General features: G+C 37.0%; 1 long non-coding RNA gene across 1 annotated transcript; it reads left to right on the top strand.

The window, feature by feature from the left end:
* Positions 1–864: 864 nt before the first annotated feature.
* LOC118475785 (uncharacterized) lies at positions 865–6,212 on the top strand. Its single transcript, XR_004855105.1, has 10 exons — positions 865–920; positions 2,094–2,160; positions 2,337–2,410; positions 3,368–3,426; positions 4,721–4,793; positions 4,871–4,997; positions 5,095–5,365; positions 5,467–5,551; positions 5,638–5,921; positions 6,027–6,212. It is a non-coding gene; the product is annotated as an uncharacterized lncRNA (long non-coding RNA).
* The last annotated feature ends 307 nt before the right edge of the window (positions 6,213–6,519 follow it).

The raw sequence follows: 6,519 nt of genomic DNA, 5'->3' as shown, positions 1-6,519 counted from the left end.
CCCTTGGGGCCCAAGTGAAGTGGTATATCAATTCACAATGAGTTTGCCAACAGTAAGATAGCTGAGGTATTTGCTGAGCTTATATGCTGAGCAGAAGTGGGGTGCAATGTATTTGTTTTTCTTTGCATGAACTGAATTAATGTATGTTTACTGTCTTGCATTGCATTGGGCCGGGGGGGGGGGGGGGGGTAAGAGTGGTTCTGTTTCAAGGAATTACATGAGCTAGGGAATTCATATTCGAGGGCTAATGACAGTACACCATTGGTCGGCAAAGCAGCGTCTGTTAGGGGGCAAACGGTGTGCCCAGAGAAAAGATTTCCCATTTGTTAGATTAACTTAGTTCCAAATGTTGAAGTTTATAATTGCATTGTCCATTTCTTCCTTTTCATTGCATTTAATCTATGTTCTCAGTGATAATCTTGATATCACCGTTCTGCAACCCTTCCTTTTTTGTAGTTCTCAAGTGGGTATCAACAAGACTGCGCGCGTGCCGGAGAACGAGGACGACTGAAATCACATAGAGGTAATACTCTTTGTAGTTCTATGTTTATGTTGACAACTAATTAGATAGCAGGAAACCCACTTGAGAACGATGTGAATTTTGTCATTGGAAGGGGTTATCTGTGGATGTATTATATCATTGAGTGTGCTGCTGATCTACAATTGTTTGTTTTAATTTTCCTTTTCTTTTTAATGCAGGAAACTCGAATACAATAGTGGCTCTTGCTGGGAACAAGGCTGATGTGTTAGATACGAGGCAGGTGTCAGCAGATGTATGTTAATGTGCTTCTCAAGTTCTTTTTAACACATTCATGAGCTACCACATTTGTTTATGTAGCTGCTGCCATCTTCATTCTTTAGTGAAATCATAGCTGCTCTGCTTTGACCGCCTCTCCGAGCTCTCCTCTGCCATTGACGAGGTACCCAATGTCCACCCCACTGCCGCCTGACCTAACTGCTAAATTCTCATTGCTTACAGCTCAGCAATCCAATTCGCTATGTCTTGATTTGTAGTCAGAATCTTAGTTTGTGTTTGTTATCCCCTCTTTGCTTATTAGGATTTTTATTCTGTTGAATAACTTACCTTTTTTGTTTTAACTGAACTATGTAGTTTGTTCTAGCTGTAGTATAAGGGGCACTTGGTTGATGATTTTTTAGGATAATAGGAAATCCTAAAAATTTGGGTCCCAATCCTCCTATCCAAATAATTGGCAAGCTCTCAGCCTTGGTTTTATTGCATTGTGTAATATAACTATATACTCACTCACTTGTTAGTTCTCTAAGACACTATTGAAATAAAGAGATGGATTCTCGGTCAGTATTTTTTGGCAATGCAAGTTTTATCGCTACGAGGATTGTAGTGGTTTGCAGTTTATTTGTATAAAAACATTTCGTTGAACAAGTGCACATATGTTGATTGAGCAATGGCAATGGTCATACATTGTGATCAAGCCTTTCCATCAAAGTTTTGGCATCTGGTTCAGTCGACCAGATATTGTCAGTTCTAGCATAATGAATGAGCCATCTGATGCCACATTTGCTTGATTCCAAGTATAATCTGCCAGTATGCTTTTGCGTTAAGATTAAACAACATTGTGGACATGAGTAGAGACTGCTATTTTTAGTATACGTGAGGAAAACCCCTTGGGGCCCAAGTGAAGTGGTATATCAATTCACAATGAGTTTTGCCAACAGTAAGATAGCTGAGGTTATTTGCTGAGCTTATATGCTGAGCAGAAGTGGGGTGCAATGTATTTGTTTTTCTTTGCATGAACTGAATTAATGTTTTTTTACTGTCTTGCATTGCATTGGGCCGGGGGGGGGGGTAAGAGTGGTTCTGTTTCAAGGAATTACATGAGCTAGGGAATTCATATTCGAGGGCTAATGACAGTACACCATTGGTCGGCAAAGCAGCGTCTGTTAGGGGGCAAACGGTGTGCCCAGAGAAAAGATTTCCCATTTGTTAGATTAACTTAGTTCCAAATGTTGAAGTTTATAATTGCATTGTCCATTTCTTCCTTTTCATTGCATTTAATCTATGTTCTCAGTGATAATCTTGATATCACCGTTCTGCAACCCTTCCTTTTTTGTAGTTCTCAAGTGGGTATCAACAAGACTGCGCGCGTGCCGGAGAACGAGGACGACTGAAATCACATAGAGGTAATACTCTTTGTAGTTCTATGTTTATGTTGACAACTAATTAGATAGCAGGAAACCCACTTGAGAACGATGTGAATTTTGTCATTGGAAGGGGTTATCTGTGGATGTATTATATCATTGAGTGTGCTGCTGATCTACAATTGTTTGTTTTAATTTTCCTTTTCTTTTTAATGCAGGAAACTCGAATACAATAGTGGCTCTTGCTGGGAACAAGGCTGATGTGTTAGATACGAGGCAGGTGTCAGCAGATGTATGTTAATGTGCTTCTCAAGTTCTTTTTTAACACATTCATGAGCTACCACATTTGTTTATGTAGCTGCTGCCATCTTCATTCTTTAGTGAAATCACATATAACTAATTAGATAGCGTTGTAGTACCGGAGAGCCCATGATAGCTATGTGTCGAATGTTATGCAGCAATATGTTTTGTAGCAATATGTTTCTGTCATGTGATTTAGGATTACAGTCATAGACTCATAGTTAACATCTTTGTCCTGTTGTTCAGTTTAAACATATCCTATACGATCTCGAAGATGATGAGTAGTTTGGCTTGCTGTTGACACCAATTCAGAGTACCATATAGTGTTTGGCTTGCTGTTGACACCAATTCGGAGTACCAAATAGCATTTGACTTGCTGATCACATCAATCAAAATATATTGTTTGGGTTCCTGTTCGCATTAGTTCAGACTGTTTAAAAGCTCAAGGGACAGACGACACAGTTTTTGTTGTTCTGCTTTTTGTTCATTGCACTGACCTAACGATATGCTGAATTTTGCTTCCCATCAATCCCACTAATAGCTAGGCTGTTGTTCTCCTTGCTGTTTATTGCATTGTGCTCCCATCAATCCCATTAGTTGGATTAGCATAAGCTGCTTTGATTTTCAGCAGTCCAAACTCATACATATGTATGCTCCCATCAATCCCATCAATTGGATTAGCATAAGCTGCTTTGATTTTCAAGAGTGCAAGAACACATAAGAAGAACCTTTGTTTTATCTTATGTAATGCTTTTTATCGTAGTGCTTCTGTATCTCAAGGTTATCCTTCGTAGTTAGTATGACCAGAGGGTCCTGTCCATTATGTTTTTCCTGCTAGCAAGTATCTTGAGTACATCATAGCTGATATTTTTGTATTTCCTACCTTCTAATCGTTGCTACCTGTTGCATGGTTGCTAACTATTAATGTTTGCTCTATTACTTTGAACAGAAGTTTGAACTTGATTTGTGTTGCTGAGTGGTGCTTGCTGGACATTGCTGGATTTTTAGGTAACCACTGAAAATTCAACACCTTCTTTACCTGAAACTATAATGCTCACCATCTTATGGTTATGACACTTAGGCAACATATATTGTTCTAGCACTAATATTCTGCAATATATAACACTTTGTATTTGTTAGCTGCTAACTATTGAGTCCTCTAAATTGTAATAAGTAGTAGAGATTTGACATAATCTTAGTGGTTGTTCATTATTTTTATCACTAATCAGTAAATGGTTGATAATTAGGGTCATTAAATAAAATACTAGACTTGTGTGTATTTGGGGTATTCTTTGGGCTATATAAAGTTTATAGCATGCTTCCGGTATATAGAGGTTGATGCTAATTCTTAGATAAACCAATTATAGCATGCTTCCGGTATATAGAGGTTGATGCTAATTCTTAGATAAAAACATTATAGTTGGGAGGCTTAGCTGGTAGCATGCTTTTTGTATGTTGCACTTGCACCCGCCCACAATTCTTTCTCTCCCCTCTTCTTTTTGAACGATACATCAACAACTTCCTCTTAAAACGTCACTATCAAACATTGTAATGTGCAAATCATTGCGTGTTACATGACATCTTAAATATTAAGTATCCGGCGATAGGCCCAACAATGATGCACAGGAGCATTACAACACAAAGATGTTCAACTTATTGTTCCGTCACTGTCCATCTTCTATTTGACAACAAGTTCTGGAGTATGAGAGGGCTTGTTTATTTATTAGTCAGCTGAGGATTTGATCTAGGCATTTTGCAGGCAGAAAAAATAGGCCAAATAAACAATATGATGTGAATTCAAATAACCTGTCCTTGTAAAGTTCTGATGAATATTGATGAAAATGTCTGTGAATTGTTGAACAATTGCAACTTGAACAATTGACCTGTAATTATGAGACAATAAGATCAGCACCTGTATCAGTATAATCACTGGAAGCTGTAATACTGAAACATGAATGAATGTATGAATACTGAAATGCTGAACCTAATCCAAACGAAATACTAAGAGATTGAAAACTGCAGCCTGCAGTGTGTTGCAGAAACTGACATAATTCATTATGGGTGCATTATATAATTTCTGGTGTTGTATGTTGCATGGGAGGACTTTTTGTACAATACACTTGTACCTGTCCCCAATTGACAGAGTGACTTTGTTTGTTGCTAAATTCTGATATCTCTAAATTCAGTCCTATTAATACAGCGATATATTGTACATATTATTTTAGCATTTTAATAGACAAGAGATTATATGTCATATAGTCGTTTTAATGTTTTTTGTATCTTTGCAATAATGTCATGATAGATCCTATAAGAACAATGGCATTAGGTAGACGTACTCAAAATAGGACGGTGGCAGGCCTGTCTCCCTTTCCTCCGTAAGTTTATATAAGGTTATTTACTTTTTACATCTATTTGTATGAAGAACTTAAACTAAAGTTCGTGTTTTATGTAGTTTCGTGCTATTTGACGATATTCAAGATGTCAATAACTTACCACAAGTCAAAAGTGTCTTTGCGAGAGTAGTTGTTAAGTTCCCTAGGCGTCGTAATAGTCAACACTACATCCTACAGGACATCACTGTGAGTCACTTCAACAAGCATTGAAATAGAGCCAATATATTCATGTTATTATAATTAAATTCTTTGACTCATACAACATGTATTCCCAAATATCTAGGGATCCAAAATCGAAGCAATTTCTAACGGCAATAATGTCCAACGGTTCGATGCCTTACTCACACAAGGATGCACATATACATTGTATAGAGTGGCATTTTGTCTAAACCGGGAGGAACTTCAATTTCGCAATATTGGTCATGGGCTAGAGTTGGGATTGATAACACATACTATTGTGGATCCATTCACGAAGCCAATCCAATTTCCTCCATTTCCAAAGTATCTTATGCCATTTCATGAGGTTTACCAACAACCGCATAAGACATTCGTAGGTAATAACCCTTCTTTCCATATAGTTTATATATATATATATATCACTAACGCCTGAAGTCTAAATGATTCAAAGGTAACTAATCATATGTGAATTGTTCAGATGTTATTGGCATAGTTCTTCATTTGGAACCATTAAAGCATATCGGTGGAAGACCGTATAGAGAAGCTGTACTAATGGATTCTAGGTGGCACTAATTTTCATATATACATTATTTTTTAACAGCATTATGCATTTGTTAGGTCTTATTCAGACGATTAAGGTTTTTAATAGGTGGGATCTAATCATCGTGGGGGTATGGACTGACCTCTTGCAAAGAAATGCTCTACGATGGTCGTTAGCTAGAGTTGACAAGAACATAATTATTGGAACTTTGCTGCGTTGTAACCATAAGCACAGTAATTTCTTCTGTGCCTAACATCTTTCAATATATACTTAATTCTTACTCTTATTAATAATTATATACTATTATTTTATAACAATAGGGTGCTTGGAAACCTCGGACCACAGCACTATTCATTTCAACCCGGATCATCACACTAAATACCGCTTGAAGAGTGAGTGGTTCTTATAATATATTTATAGATTATAGATATAGATACAATTAGAATGACAATAATTTAAAATAATCATGTCCTTACAAATCATGTTCTAAATTGCAGCAATTCGTCGTTCGTTGATTGACAATCCAAGGAGTCGTTTCATCGACAAATTTCTAGAGAACAGACGAGCACATTTGGCGACTGTAACATCGGATTGAGACATGTGTTCTAGCTTGTTATAGTAGAATACTTTGTTAGTCATGTATCAGATGAAACTTATTAATAATGATTTGTGTTCTGTTTTTATTGGTCGTGTATTCGATCTTAATGTTAACCGCTTTGTATAGAACTATGTGACCTCTCTATTATCTAATAAATAAGTTCATCATCATTAGTTTGTTTGTCAGTGTTCTTATTTGTCTGGTTTCTTGTTCTGTCTGCTTGTATATGTGTCTTTCCGTGGTTGTGTGCACACTCTGTTTGTCTAATTTACATGCAGTGGCAACTTTGTTGTAGTGTTGCGGTTCTAAAGTACTACTGTATTTCAGTTCGAAGACCTGGGAAAACATTTTGGTTCACCTGAATAAAGTGGAGACAAACAATTCAAGAAATG

The sequence above is a fragment of the Zea mays genome, unplaced genomic scaffold (genome assembly GCF_902167145.1).
Source record: "Zea mays cultivar B73 unplaced genomic scaffold, Zm-B73-REFERENCE-NAM-5.0 scaffold_651, whole genome shotgun sequence".
In the NCBI taxonomy this organism is placed as follows: domain Eukaryota; kingdom Viridiplantae; phylum Streptophyta; class Magnoliopsida; order Poales; family Poaceae; genus Zea; species Zea mays.
Note: the sequence above shows the minus strand (reverse complement) of the source record. Positions and strands in the feature narration are given on the sequence as shown.